General features: G+C 35.0%; 1 long non-coding RNA gene across 1 annotated transcript in view; it reads right to left on the bottom strand.

Moving 5' to 3' along the window:
• Positions 1-10,993: 10,993 nt before the first annotated feature.
• Positions 10,994-15,897, bottom strand: part of LOC105716084 (uncharacterized) — a 58,373-nt gene continuing 53,469 nt past the window's right edge. Inside the window, exon 3 of the long non-coding RNA XR_001107185.3 lies at positions 10,994-11,125. This is a non-coding gene — a long non-coding RNA (uncharacterized LOC105716084). The remainder of the gene's footprint in view (positions 11,126-15,897) is intronic.

Here is a 15,897-nt window from a genome sequence, read left to right as displayed (position 1 = left end):
TCTTCACACTGTTTTCCATCATGGTTGTACTAGTTTACATTCCCACTAGCAGTGTAGAAATGTTCCCTTTTCATCACATCTACATCAGCATCTGTTATTTTTTCATTTTTTGGTTATGGCCAAAAGAGCATGGTACTGATATAAAAATAGGCACATAGACCAACGGAACAGAATCAAGAACCCAAAAATAAACCCAAATATTTGCTGCCAACTGATCTTAGACTAAGCAAACAAAAACATAAAGTGGGGAAAAGACACCATAATCAACAAATGGTGCTGGGATAATTGGCAAGCCACACGTAGAAGAATAAAACTGAATCTTCATCTCTCATACAAAAATCAACTCATGATGGATAAAGGACTTAAATCTAAAACCTGAAACTGAAAAATTCTATGAAAAACTAAAAAAACTCTAAAAAACTATTTAAAAAAGATAACATCAGAAAAATCCTTCTAGAAATTGGCTTAGGCAAAGACTTTATGACCAAGAACTCAAAGGCAAATGCAACAAAACAAAGATAAATAGGTGGGACTTAATTAAACTAAAGAGCTTCTGCATAGCAAAAGAAACAATCAGCAGAGTAAAAAGACAACCCACTGAGGGGAAGAAAAATCTTCATGATCTATGTATCTGACAAGGGACTGATATTCAGAATCTACAGAGAACTCGAACTAATTAGCAAGAAGAAAGCATACAATCCCATCAGAAAGTGAGCTAAGAACATGAATAGAAAATTCTCAAAGGAAGATATACAAATGGCCAACACACATATGAAAAAATGCTCAACATCACTAATGATCAGAGAAATGCAAATCGAAACAGTACTACCTTATGCCAGCAAGAATGACCAAAGTGATCTATGTATTGAAGGCAATCCTTATGAAAACCCCAGTGGCATTTGCTAAGGCAGTAGAAAAAAATGTGGAAATGCATGTAGAACCACAAAACACCTCAAAAGCCAAAGCAATCTTGAGAATGAACAACAAAGTGCAAGAATAACATTACCTACCTTCAAAATACCCTGCAAAATGATAGTCATCAAAGCAGTATGGTACTGGCAGAAAAACAGACACACAGACCAGTGGAACAGAATAGAGAACCCAGAAATAAATCCACTAATCTATAGTCAACTGATATGTAAGTGTGCCATGAACACAAAGTGGGAGAAAGATAATCTTTTTAATAAATGGTGTTAGGAAAACTGGATGTCCACGTGCAGAGAATAAAAGTTGATCCTTGCATTATGTGATATACAAAAATCAACTAAAAATGGATTAAAAAACTTAAAAGTAATACCTGAAACTATAAAAGTACTAGAAGAAAACACATGGAAAATGTTTCTTGACATTTGGGCAGTGGATTTTTGGATATAACACCAAAAGCACAGAAAACAGAAGCAAAAATAGAGAAATGAGATTGCATCAAGCTGAAAAGCTTATGCACTGCAACAGGGACAGTCCACAAAGTGAAAAGACAACTGAAATATTTGCAGACTATACCTGATAAGGAGTTAATTCCCAAAATACATAAGAAGCTCATACAAGTAAATAGCAAAAATCCTGTTTAAAAAATTGGCAAGAGACCTAATTAAACATTTCTCAAAAGATGATATACAAATGGTCAACAGGTATATGAAAAGGTGCTCACAATCCCTGATCATCAGAGAAATGTAAATCAAAGCCACAATGAGATATCACCTCATACCTATTAAAATAGCTATTATTAGAAAGAATGAAGATACAAATGTTGTTGGGGATGTGGAAAAGAGGGAACTCTTGAACAATCTTGGTGGGAATATAACTTGGTATTGCCATTTTGGAAAATAGTATGAAGCTTCCTCAAATGATTATGAATATAACTATCCTGTGATCTAGGAATTCCACTTATGATTATATATCCAAAGGAAATGAAATTGGTATATTGAGAAGAGATATCTGCACTCCTATATTCAGACAGAGTGATTCCTACCTAATAGCCAAGATATAAAAACAACTTAAACATTCATTGATGATGAATAAGGGAAATATATGCATTGTATATATGTATATGTATACACACATATATCCAATGGAATCATATATATATGATATATACACAATGGGATAGCATATATATACAATGGAGTATCATATATATGACATATATACAATGGAATATCATATATATGATATATATACAATGGAATATCATATATATGATATACAACAGAATATCATATATATGATATATATACACAATAGAATATTATTCAGTCATTAAAAAGGAAGAAATTGTATTAGTACATTCTCGTGTTGCTAATAAAGATATACCTGAGACTGGGTAAATTATAAAAGAAAGAGGTTTAATTGACTCACAGTTGAGCATGGCTAGGAAGGCCTCCATCATGGTGGAAGGGGAAGCAAACACCTCCTTCTTCACATGACAGCAGGAAGGAGAAGTGCCCAGCAAAAGGGGAAAAATCCCCTTATAAAACTATCAGATCCTGTGCAAACTCAAAACTCACTCATTACCTTGAGAATACCATGAGGGTAGCCATCCCCATGATTAATCCGCATGGGGATTATGGAAATGACAATCCAAGATGAGATTTGGGTGGGGCACAGCCAAACCATATCTGAAATCCTTTCCATTTGTGACTACATGATTAAACCTGGAAAACATTATGCTTCCACGACATTATGCTAAGTGAAATAAGCCAGATGCAGAAAGACAAATACTGCTCTTATCATTTATATGTGGAATCTAAAAACATCAAATTCATAGAAGCAGAGAATAGAATGGTACTTGCCAGGGAATGGGGAAGGGAAAATAGGGAGATGTTGGTTGAGGGGTCAGAGTTTCAGTTATGCATGATGAATAAGTTCTGGAGATCTAATGTACAACAATGTGACTATAATTAACAAGATTTTATTATATACTTGAAATTAGTTAATAGAATAAATCTCAAGTGTTTACACCACACAAAGAAAAGGAAAGTACTGTCTGAGTTTACAGATATGTTAGTATGAAGTGATTATTTTTCAGGGTATGTCTCTGACAACTCCTCAAACTGTACACCTTAAATATATACAGTCTTTGTCAAACATTTTTCCATAAAAATTATTAGCTAACAGAAAGTTTAAAGCAGAACAATAAGAAAAAAATGAGATGTGGTTTACAGTTAGTTAGCATTTAAAAAGTACTGAATTAAAGCCTCAAATAGAGTATTTGCACATAATTTGGGCCAGGTTATCTATATGTCTAACAATGTACCACTTGGCCTTTTACACCTAATAAAACTAGAAGTAATTCCGAGGCAGAAACTAAAGAGAGTTTGTTTTGTTCTGCAGTATTCTTGGGCTTGGCAAGATATACGGTATTAATTTCACAGTCAGTCTGCTAGACTTCAACAAAAAGGGTTTAGTTAAAATTCATGACTTGAAGTATTGCTGTATTTGCTTAATAAGCAACTCATACCTACTTCACCATAAGAAGCTATTAGATAAAGGAAATATGCCTGCCAGAGGTCATCTCTCAGCCTAAATATATCTTTTGCACAAAACATTTGCAATTCCACCTCTAAAACAATGGTTGTTTTTGTCACAAAGAGTCTTGATATATCTTTAAAAATAATTGCCCTGTGCTTCCAAGTGCTCAATGATAAATGAGGTTGGATTGCAGATCTGTATTCTTTGCTAAGTTAGATGCATTTTGTCAGTTTCCTGTAGAATATCTTGCATCACTATTTAAGGAAACTTATGAATGTGCCTCCTGTTATTTTTAGAGACAGCAGAGATTTCCTTGTGGTACCTTTTATACATATTGACACTAAAGTTACAATAACTTTGAAAGTAGGTGGATGGAAAATGTGCAGAAGATAGAATAAATGCTGAATAAGAAAAAGCCTACATATCCAAATTGTGCCATGAAGACTATAATTAATAATATTGTATTGGATACTAGAATATCGCTAAGAGAATAGATTTTTGGTACTCTAAACACACACGCACCCTAACTATGTGAGATGACAGGTGTTAATTTGTTTGACCACAGTAGTAGTTTTACCATGTATATGCATCAAAACACCATTTTGTACACTCTGAATACAGACAATAAAAACCAAGTTTTAGAAAAGTCATGGGCACCACAATAAGTATTTATTATCTCATTAATAATCATAGAAGAAACATTTTGGAACTACTTTAATAAAGGCATAAATCAGAAATGCTACCTATTTTTTGTGGAGAAAAATAGACACTTTCAAAACGTTCTGAATAGCAGTTTGACCAAAGCTTTGGAAATCTGCCTAATGTTAGGCTCAAAAAGCCTCTTTAAAGAAATTTATCCCAAATAAATGGTTAAAATATGCAATAATATTTTACTATCATATTTCATTCTTGCACTAAAATGTGTAATAATATTTCATTATGGTATTCTTTATATTACTGAAAAATATATCTCTCATAGTAAGGATGGTCTAAATTAATTCTGATATAATACATATAATACACAAAATGCAAATCTCAAGTATTAAAATTATAGAGATGATTATATTGACATAGAAATATATTCATACAATATTAACAAAAAGCATGCTACAAACCATTATGAATCAGTTAAAAATATCTAGAAGGATATACAATTTGTAAAAAGTGAACTACAGATTTTGTTCTGATTTCATCCGTTTTTTCACTTAGGTACTTTTATTTTCCAGGCTACATGCCAGAATACTACACTTAATTGACATGTCTTCTTAAACTCCTCTGATTTGGGACAGTTTCTCATTCTTTCCTGCTTTTCATGACCTTGACACCTTTGAAGAGAAGTGGTGAGATGGTTTTTAGATTGTCTCTCAATTGTGATTTGTCTGATGTTTTTCTCATTATTAAGCAGGTGTGGCCGGGCGCGGTGGCTCAAGCCTGTAATCCCAGCACTTTGGGAGGCCGAGGCGGGTGGATCACGAGGTCAAGAGATAGAGACCATCCTGGTCAACATGGTGAAACCCCGTCTCTACTAATACAAAAAAAAATGAGCTGGGCACGGTGGCGCGTGCCTGTAATCCCAGCTACTCAGGAGGCTGAGGCAGGAGAATTGCCTGAACCCAGGAGGCGGAGATTGCGGTGAGCCGAGATCGCGCCATTGCGCTCCAGCCTGGGTAACAAGAGCGAAACTCCGTCTCAAAAAAAAAAAAAAAAAAAAAAAAAAAAAAAAAAAAAAAAAGCAGGTGTGATGGGTTTCGCAGAACAACACTACAGACGTGTAGTGTCATTCTCATCTTATTGTATTAGGAGGTATATGATAGCAACAAGACTCATTGCTGGTTATCTTATCCATGATTACTTGGTTGAGGTGATATTTTCGAGGTTTCTCAAGCTCCCTGACAACAAAATCTTTAGCAGATTTCCAAAGCTTTGGTCAAACTGCCATTCAGAACGTTTTGAAGGTGTCTAAACAGCCTATCTTCGTAGCTATTTTTCTGAGACATGAATCTTCTAATTTCTTATCTTAGGAATTCTCCATCTAGTTGTTTAGTAGAAACTGAATAACACAGAATTTTCTTCCTAGACAAATTGTTCTGATGACAGGTGAGGAATGGGCTTACTCCTTTGTGCTGTCTTGGTATACTAGAAACATGTTCACTTCATTCATTCCTGACTTCCATCAATTCCACCTGTGCCTAAGAATCCATTTTGTTCATTCTTTGGAAAAAAGAATACGATCAAAATTTACTTCTCACGTTATCACTTGGATGTCTAAAAATCTGAGTTAAAGAGATAGTAGAATTTGATTATATAAAAAAATTGTACACCAAAAAGTGTTAATCTCCTTAATAGAGAACTGCTATAAATATTTAACAAGAAATGGGCAAATGGTATGTTCATATAATTTATAGCAAAGAAAATATAATGTCAAATATTTAAAATGATGCCAGTTTACTCTTAATGAGATAAATATAAATCAAAATTATCACGTGATCACATTTAAAAATTATTGGGGTAGCAAAGACTAGAATGCTTGATCACAAACTGTGTTGGAAATGGTTTGGGAAAACAAACACTTCTCATTGTTTATGGAAAAGTAAATTGGTAAAATCAATGCTGAGAGCAATTGTACATTGTCTCTCAAAATGGAAATGCACTTTTTGTACCCTTCAAGTCCACTTCTACATTCAAACTTTAATATATATCATATGTATATAATAAACATAGATATACCAGCATATGCATAAAGTAACTTATGTATAAGAATAATTTTTGTGGCAAGAGATTAGTTAAATAAATTGTTCCAACAGCACACAATAAAGAGCTAAGCAGCTATATGTTTACCAGTAGGAAAACATCTCCAGGATATTTTGTAAAGGTAAAATAAAAATAAAAACAAAACCAAAAAGGATAGAATGATTTGTAAGATACGTTGCTGTTTGAATTGGAAGTTAAGACTACCATCTGGCCAGTTTGACTCCTCATGCCTCTGAATCAACAGGCAAGGAAGAGTTACTGTGAAGTCTAGGTCGATTGATCTGACTACCAAGAGGAAATTTGACTACTGTTCCACAATGTTGGTAAGGAAGTTTAGGTCTGGAATACAGAATATACCTTAAGATGTCTCTTAGTATTACTATGCCCTGTGATTATGGTCAATGGAAAACTACAGCAATGCAATCCAGTGATGACTACGAATGACCAAGATCCTTCAGAAATGAACATTTGGGTCAATCCACGATATAAAAAAGCATGACTAATTGAGGTGTTTGCTGAAGACAAAAGGAATACAGAACGGGTCGCGGAAGAAGGGAATTATAAATACCAGCTAGGCCAGGTGCAGTGGCTCACGTCTGTAATCCCAGCACTTTGGGAGGCCAAGGCAGGTGGATTGCCAGGTCAGGAGTTTGAGACCAGCCTGACCAACATGGTGAAACCCCGTCTCTACTAAAAATATAAAAAAATTAACCAGTCGTGGTGGTGTGCGCCTGTAATCCCAGCTACTTAGGAGGCTGAGACAGAAGAATTGCTTGAACTGGGGAGGCAGAGGTTGCAGTGAGCCAAGATCAGGCCATTGAACTTCAGTGTGAGCGACAGAGCAAGACTCTGTCTCTAAATAAATAAATAAATACCAGCTACAACCACATGACCATTTACAGAAAGGAGAATTGTAATTCCTATGAGTATTTACTCTTTATTTTGTTACAAATATGTATCTATATGAATATATATGCACATTTATATTTATAGATATATACTTTCATTTCCTTATTATGTTACATTATTGACTCTTCTTGGTCTCTAGCTTTCTGATTGCGTATCTTGGGATTTGTCATAATTAGGCAAGCTAATTCCTTATAATATATCTGTTTCTAATATATCTTATTGGTCTATATGTTGGTTTGTATATATAACAATAGGATATATATCACACACATATCTTTATAATATATATATATGTATATATATATATATATAGAGAGAGAGAGAAAGACAGAGAGAGAGAAAGGTAGGTAACATGTACCTCTCAGTGGTTCAGTTTTCTCTCTAAAAAATAAGGAAATTAAACTAGAATAACTGCATGTTTCCTTTCAGCTATTGCCTTCCATTTGATACAGTAATTTCCCTATAGATGGTCTCTCAATTTCTCTCATGAGCTTAGGTTCTATTTTTCTCTCTGCTTACTTGTTATTTTCCCTATAATTACAGTATGCTCAGTATGTCCCAAATTGACCATGCTTATTAAGAAAGGCATTTCCTCTCTTCTGTTATTTTCTAAGGCATCAGGTTTTTATTTTTTAGGAATGACCAAATTTGAGATTGTCTCTTCTCTCTGGGCAAGGCAGTACTTTGATTATTTGTGATGATAGTCAAACAAATACTGCATAAGACTAAGGAAAGGAGCATATCACAGAGCTTTGTACTCTCAGTTCTTTATGAAGTACAATACCAAGTAACACAGAACTGCTATAGACCCGGAATTCTTCAGTCATCTGAACAGTTCTGGATTCTGGAGCTGACATCAATATCCAGGCAATGGGGATGTATGACCATAGGGTTGCTGCAACCTTCCAAGCAGGTCTTTATGGAGACTACTCATATGCATCTCTGCTAAAGAGAAGAAAACCTTTCTAGCTCTTTTTATTGTTTTATTTTTTTAAAATCGTGAATCTATATTGATACTAAATAGCAATTTTCTCTTATCTTGGTATATTTGGCTTATGAATAGTTGATAAGACTTTATGTTACTATTGATTACTTGTGTTTCCCATGAGAAGAAAAGGATTGTTTCATGATGCTTTAAGAGGGCTCATTCCTTTGTGAAGGATTTCCAAAGATTCTCCTATAACATGCTCCCAGACTTTAGGTTTGTCTCTTGCTCATCCCTCTTACTAATTCTGATGCCAAATCCATCATAGAAGTGATGTACCTTTGGAAATGAATCCATCCTGTGGATTCCCTGCATCCCCATTGCTGCCTTTATATGCAGGACCCTCAGCACATTCTACCATAATTCTGCAACAAATGCTCAAAACATCCTCTAGTTCTGATTTTCTCACTACAAATCCATGCATTACACTCATTATTCTGATGAATTTGCTGTAAATCTTGCTTTTTTTTTTCTTTCTGTCATACCTTTGCTGAGAAATCCTACAGTGATTCCAATGAGAGTTCAAAGTCATTCACACTTTAAGGGATGTTTAGAATCAGTTCCACTTTCCATACCTGTCTATCTCATGACTCCTCCTAATCAACCACCAAGCTTCACTAATTATACTCCCCAAATATCTCTTCTCTTATATAATTTACTCCATGCAGAAAAGACATTATTTTGATAGATATATTCATAGAAAGATAAATATATAAATGTAAATATATAGCTATCAATATGCATATTTAATTTCATAAGTTAAAACTGTTTGTATTCAGATGGACAATGGTTTGAAATCTGTTTATGCCTCCAACTGAGCTGAACAAATGTGGACACGTTATTTAATCTTTCTGAGCCTCATATATTTAATCCTGCTGAATTATTTTGAGGATTAAATGATGTAGAATACTTAAGTTGTCTATTGTCTAGCATACAGTACTTAATAAATTAATGCACATTTCTTGATTTAATAAAGTAATGCATATTACTTAATTTTAGATTCTATTTCTTTTCTCTATTTCCAAGCTGCAGTAGTCTGGGCCCAATCAGGAGACAGAAACCAGACAACAGGTTATATAAGGGAAGTTAATATAAAGAATTATTAACTAAGATAAAAGGGAAACTATATAAGGAAACTCTACATGGTAGCCTAGGGTTGAGGAAGAGTGCCCGAGGGAGGACAAACTTGCAAGGGGTGTGTTTCAGACCTTGTTGGGGAAGGTATACGTTAGCCCGATGGATAGCAGAGGTGTTTATTGGTTAGGCCAGGCCTGAGCTGGTCTAGAGTTCCCTGGCAAGCAGGATAGTTTAGGTAGGTTAGCAGGTGGTGGCATGGTTGTATAGTGAGGGTCGTGACTGCCATGGTAGAAGACCTGTAGCACATACAGGCTGGCATGAGAGTGGGGGTTAGAAACACTGCTTGGTGTGTGATCCTCCAGGTCAGAAGCAGATATTGAAAGTCCACTCAGAGAAGTCCAGGTGCTGGTGTGACAGAAAGCCATCAGAGCCACACCTACATGTGTGGAGGGTTCTGGTTTCCATGTCTAGAGGACTGAAGAAAAGGTTATTGATAGGTCTAGGATGCAACAAGGTCTCAATGGAACCAGCTGGTGGCTGGGACAGATTCCACTGGATATCTGAATACCCATAGAGCGAACCTCTTCCTCTGCAGTGTCTCTCAAGCACCCTCTACTGAGAAAGCTTAACATGGTGCTCATTAGAGTAAAAAGTTTTAAAGGAATCCTTGGTTTAGTACAGAGCTTATAGTGAAGGGTGAATTCAGAGATAAGAAGCAATAAATTGATAATTGGCACACAATCTATAATACCAGTTGGCTCTGTCTGATTACAATAAAATATTCTCCTGTTGTATTTCACCTGAAGAAATAACCTTCTTTTATAGGAAATGGGGTTCCTAACTGATTAAACAGGAATAAGCATTTGTTGCTTCACTTTGTAATAACTTGAGTCGTGATAATGGCTGAGTCAGCATTTGAATATAGATCCAAGTCTTATTCATGGAACCATACTTTAAATGTATTTAGCATCATTTTGTGTGTTGGTTTATTCTAGAGTAGAAAGAAACTGTATTTGCAGGATTTAGCATCAAAAATATATTTGAATCATTCAGATAGTCTTTTTGTGGGCAGTAAAATTTTTAAAATTCTTGTTTATTGATGTTTTGTCTCTCTCTCAATCTCTCCTAACAAATTGATTGTGTTCCCTTGTTAATAAACAAGCATGTTCCCACAGTGGGCTGAAACATTTCAGAAATTTCCCATGCCCTCAGATTTCTATTCCTTTGAGGCACATGGTCTTATTTCTTTTAAGCTTTAGTGAGAGCATTGGGTCCTTTTTTCTCAGCTCTATTCTAATTTTTTTAGTTTGTATATCTGACCAAGGTGTTTTATAAATTTGAACATGTCCACTGCTCGTTAAAACAGGTCAAGCCCAATCAGTAAACTTTGATTTTTAGTCTTTTCATTCTTTTTAAAAATGTAAGAAATACTTATTGCTTATGAACTCATTTAATGGGAGATATCAATACCCTTTTATTTTTCACCAGACTCATTTTCATGTGCCTTTGAGTTCATGTGCAAATTTGATTTCGTTAGCCTGATAAATGCAAGACTTCCTACCCTCTCTCACTGTTGCTGTGAAGTGGAAGAATGGGCTTGAATACTGGAGCTACACTAGGCTAATAGTGCTATTTTCTGTAAGCTTAGGACAATTTATGTATGTGAAAATACTTTGCACAAATTGTAAAAATTAAGTTGTAAAAATGTACAAGAATACTGGATAATTATTTTGAGGATGGTAGTGATGATTCTGAGGGCTAGAATATTTATGGATACAGTGGGGAAGTCCCCTCTTGGTCAACATTTTCTAGGGAATGTCCACATTAAACTTACACTTTCTGCTTCCTAGGAAGTATTCTCAGGCTTTCTCTTAGCTCTTCTCCCCTTGCTGTTCTCTTTTCTGTGCTGTGTCATTCATGGCATTTTTGTGGGATCTACATAAAACAGAAGATAATATAATTTTAGAACAGCTGGTTTCTGGATCAACTTTGGAGACTCATTTTTAGTAATTTTCCAATTTAATAAAACAGAATGTGTTTATATTGATTTTAAAATGACAGAGCAAATGAGAACAGTTATAATTCAATATATCCAAGAACTATTGATGAGGAAAATTACAAGTAGCTAGTTCAAACTGACATTGATTCACACTGAAATGAAGAAAAGAGATATACACGTATTTGTGAACACCTCATTTTCATGTTAACCAAAGGATTATCGACTTTTGATCTTCAAAATAAATTCATAGTATACTTTTCATGTGTAACTATATATAAGATTTATAACGCTATCTTTGGTGAACCACAACCTATTTTTCAAGCCCCTGCTTTGAGCTTGATGTTTTAATCTCCATAAATATTTGAGGTAGACATAATTATGTCCATAATTATAGCAAAGTGCTAGATGCAGACTAGAATTTTGTGTATAGTGGCATAATTACAAAAATTACATCTAGATCTGTCTTTAACTATACTTCTTTTACCCTGCCTATCTTTAAATATAAAAAAAGTGATTACAATTATAAAATAACATGAATAGAAATAATATGTTGTATTCAGTGAGAAGGAATTGCCATTTTTAAACACAATAATTACAGGACAATAATTCTCAAACTGAAATAATATACAGATTTTATTTTAAGGAAAACATGAAATTCTAGTGTTAATTTAAATGTATTATAACATTATAAATGCACAAAGATGAAACTGGGTATACATTTATTATGTTTATGCTTCTTCGACCACTTAAAACCCAATTAATTAATACTTACAAATTAAATATTAACAAAATTACAAACCAATAACATCCTATTTAGAAACACTAGATAGGTCAGGTGAGGTGGCTCACACCTGTAATCCTAGCATTTTAGGAGGCCGAGGTGGGCAGATCATGAGGTCAGGAGATTAAGACCATCCTAGCCAACATGGCGAAACCTTGTCTCTACTAAAAATTAAAAAAAAAAAATTAGCTGGATGTGGTGGCATGTGCCTGTAGTCACAGCTGCTTAAGAGGCTGAGGCAGAAGAATCTCTTGAACCTGGGAGGCAGAGGCTGCAGTGAGCCGAGATCATGCCACTACATTCCAGCCTGGCAACAGAGTGAGACTCCATCTCAAAAAAAAAAAAAAAAGAAAAGAAAGAAAGAAACACTGAATATGTGTTAATGTGCTAGATTGTACTTTGTGAAAATAAAGTTGCTCTCTGCAATGAGAATATGATATATGATATTGACTGATAATAGTCTTATTCTTTTACATTCAGGTAGTTACATGTTTTGAGTTGACTCAGTTCTCTTGCCTCTTTGTGTTATTTGGAGTTTTGTGAGACTTTTATTTTGCATACCGTATTAATCTGTTTCAAGATGCTATAGCAGAATACCCAGGACTGGGATAATTTATAATGAATAGAAATTTATTGGCTCACAGATCTGGAGGCTGGACAGTTCAATATCAAGATGCTGGCATCTTAGGAGGGCATTCTTGCTGCATCAACACATGGCAGAAGGCAAAAGGTAAAGAGAGAGAAAAGATAAATAGATAGAGATATATTATTTAGTTTCTAATTTGAAATATTTGTTTCTATTATTTTATCCCATCACAATACATTCATTTATTCCATTGTTTTCAATATTTTTATTTATACTATTTGTTCATATAAGTTTTTAGTGACTTAAAAAATAAAGAATAATAGTTGTATTCAGTCCTGAGTCAAGTAATATACTATGCTAATATTTATAACTTAAATAATTTTCTGTTTTTCCTGGATTTAATACTGTCTTCTTCTACTTGATTTCATCTTCTTCTATTTGCTTATCACTAATTCTTCCCAATCTCTCCAAGAGAATATTATTTTCTAAATGATCATGTAAATAATCAATTCATTCATTTTTTTTCTGAAAACATTCCTTCTGGAATACCCCATCTTCCTACTTCAATCTGGCCTGATTGCCTGCTAGCCTCTGCACATCAATCCTACGTATTTTACTTTCTCTCTGTCTCACTCTCAGGGTGGTGAAGCGTATCCTTCAGTAGCTTTCTGAGAAAGGGCACAGGGAACTTTACTGATCTGAAAATATTTTTATCCTGATCTTAAACCATTTGGTGATTGCCTGGATTTAATTCCCAATTGAACAGAACGTTGTTTTCCAAATTTGAAATCATTTTGACAGACTTGTATCGTTTAGGTTTTCTGTTGAGATGTCTTTATAAATAGTCTGTCCTAACTCCTTACCTCAGTCCTCCACCTTTCCAATCTTTTATGTGCAATTTTAAAAATTCTTTGTCATTCTCTGAAATGTTCTAATATCTTCTTTTCAATAAAATACTGTTCTTATTACGTGCAATGTCTTACATTATTTTCCTTAGCATATTAACAGTATTTGTGTTGAAATTTTATTTTGCTTTTTGTGCTATTTTTGTTTGTTGGTTCAAATAGCTTTGAGGTTGAAAACTTCTTAAGTGTCCAGTGCCCTTGGTGGTTTACTCATAATTAAGAAAGAAGCACTAATAAATGATTGATAGGTCTGTATATGATCAGAACTTGCTGAATTGTGGGTTTCACTATAGAACAGGGTTTCTCAATCTTACTTTCTCAAGATTGAGAAATTGTGTTAATATTGACAGTATTTTTAGCAATATTGACATCTTGGGCTGGGTAATTCTTTTTTGTCTGTCCTCTGCATTGTTGGAGGTTTCACAGCATTCCTGGCCTCTATCCACTGGATGCCAGTAGCACCCCTCCCAGTTATGACAACCAAGAATGTCTCCAGATATTGCCAAACATTTCCTATAGGATCTCATTGCTGCAACTGAGAATCATTGCCATGCAGTAACCAAGTAGGGACCTTGTCATTTTGCCTACCTGGCCATTTTTTGAGGTGATGTCCAAATGTTAGCCTCTGTAATTGTATTATTCAGTATTCTCCATAGAAATAGAACCAATAGGCTGTGTGTGTGTGTGTGTGTGTGTACGCGCACGCGCACGTGTGGCAGAGAGAGACACAGAGAGAGAAAAAGAAACGAGACAGAGAGAAAGAGAGAGAGAGATATTTAAGGAATATGTTCACATAATTGTGACATCTGGCAAGTTCAAAATCCGTGAGGTAAGCCAGTAGGCTAGAGAACCAGGGAGGAGGTGATACTGCAGTTTAAATCTAAAGGCAGTCTGCTGTTGGAATTATCTTTTCTTTAAAAGATGTCAGTATGTTTTCTGTTTAGGCCATTAGCTGATTAGATGAGGCCCATTCATATTATGAAGAGCAGTTTGCTTTACTCGAGGTCTGCTGATTTAAATGTTAATTTAATCTAAAGAAAACCTTTACGAAAACATCTAGAATAATGTTTAATCAAATATCTGTATTGTGGCCTAGCCAAAATGGCACATAAAATTAACCAGCCTTTGTTTTTTCAAGGAAAAATCCTCCAGTCTCCTCTTGGGGGCAGAATATGCTTGACTGTGAGAATTCCTGGAGTCAGTGGTGGGAGGTACAGTTTTAGGCAGTTTTCCTTTCTCCCTGTGGCAGATCTATGTCTTCCTTCCTCTTTATGGTGCCTGGTGTGCGTATGTCTGGAACTCAGGTTCTCCATGTCTTGAGAATGATTCTCCAATTTACGGCAAAGGTAGAGGACGGATAATTATTTGGATGTGGAAGAGACTTAGTATTCTAAATTCTCTTTATGTAAACATTCAATAAATCCCTCTCTTTTTAGTTCCACACCTTTCCTCAGTATCTGCAGTGACCAGCACCTCCAGCTTCTGCCCCGAGCCTGTTGTAGCTCATACTTTGACATAGGTCTTGATAATGCCTCCATCTCTTTCCTTGTTGGAGTCACCTTTTCTTTACCCCATTGGTGAGAAAGAGCTTCCTATCCTAAGGTCATGATGGCTGCACAAATGCTACCCAATACCAGACAGATGAGCTCTACAGCAGTTTACTTACCATATATGCATAGCCCAGGGGTATTGATATGGAGTCACACTGGGGTTGCACTTGGAAATACAGTGAATAAGCACGGGATTAGGAGTTAGACTTTCTCATAATAAGAGAGTGCAGCGGCCTATGGTTCTCAGAGGAGACACCATTGTCTTATTTGAATAATTCTCTGAGGGCTGGTAGCAAACTGAAGCCCCACTACTCAGAGATAAGCAGATATTGTGCCCGGTTCCCATGATAGAGAGAATAGTTTGACTACAGGACCTTACCTGAGGAAGCAGAGTGGAAACATGTACTTACAGATAGGCCATTTGAGGTCTTCTTGATTTTACCAGATGTTAAGACAGTACATAATATTAATGTAAGCCTTACATTACATTCCCATCTTCTTAGTTTGCTGACTTTTTTATTGACTGTCACTTCTGGTGACTTCCTTGTTCTTGTGGGGCATGCATATTTTACTTCCTAATTCTCATTTGAATGGGATTTCAGGAGGAAAATCCTCATGTCTATTCTAACATGTGTAAATAGTACATCCTCTCTCTTTGTCATATTCACGAACCCATTATATAGTAGTATAGGCATATTGATAAGAAAGAAATAAAACTGTCTTTATTTGCAGATGACATGATAGTGTATGTAGAAAAGACTATAGAATCTATTCAAAAGCTTCTAAAACCAACAAGTGAATTTATAAAGTTGCAAGATACGAGATTAATATACAAAATTCAATTGTGTTTCTAATAGCAAAAAATGATCAGAAATAAAAGTAAAAG

This window comes from Aotus nancymaae, unplaced genomic scaffold (genome assembly GCF_030222135.1).
Source record: "Aotus nancymaae isolate 86718 unplaced genomic scaffold, 86718_ANA_hifiasm-v0.15.2.pri h1tg000057l, whole genome shotgun sequence".
In the NCBI taxonomy this organism is placed as follows: Eukaryota; Metazoa; Chordata; class Mammalia; order Primates; family Aotidae; genus Aotus; species Aotus nancymaae.
The sequence above is the reverse complement of the archived record's forward strand: the minus strand, read 5'-3'. Positions and strand labels throughout refer to the sequence as shown.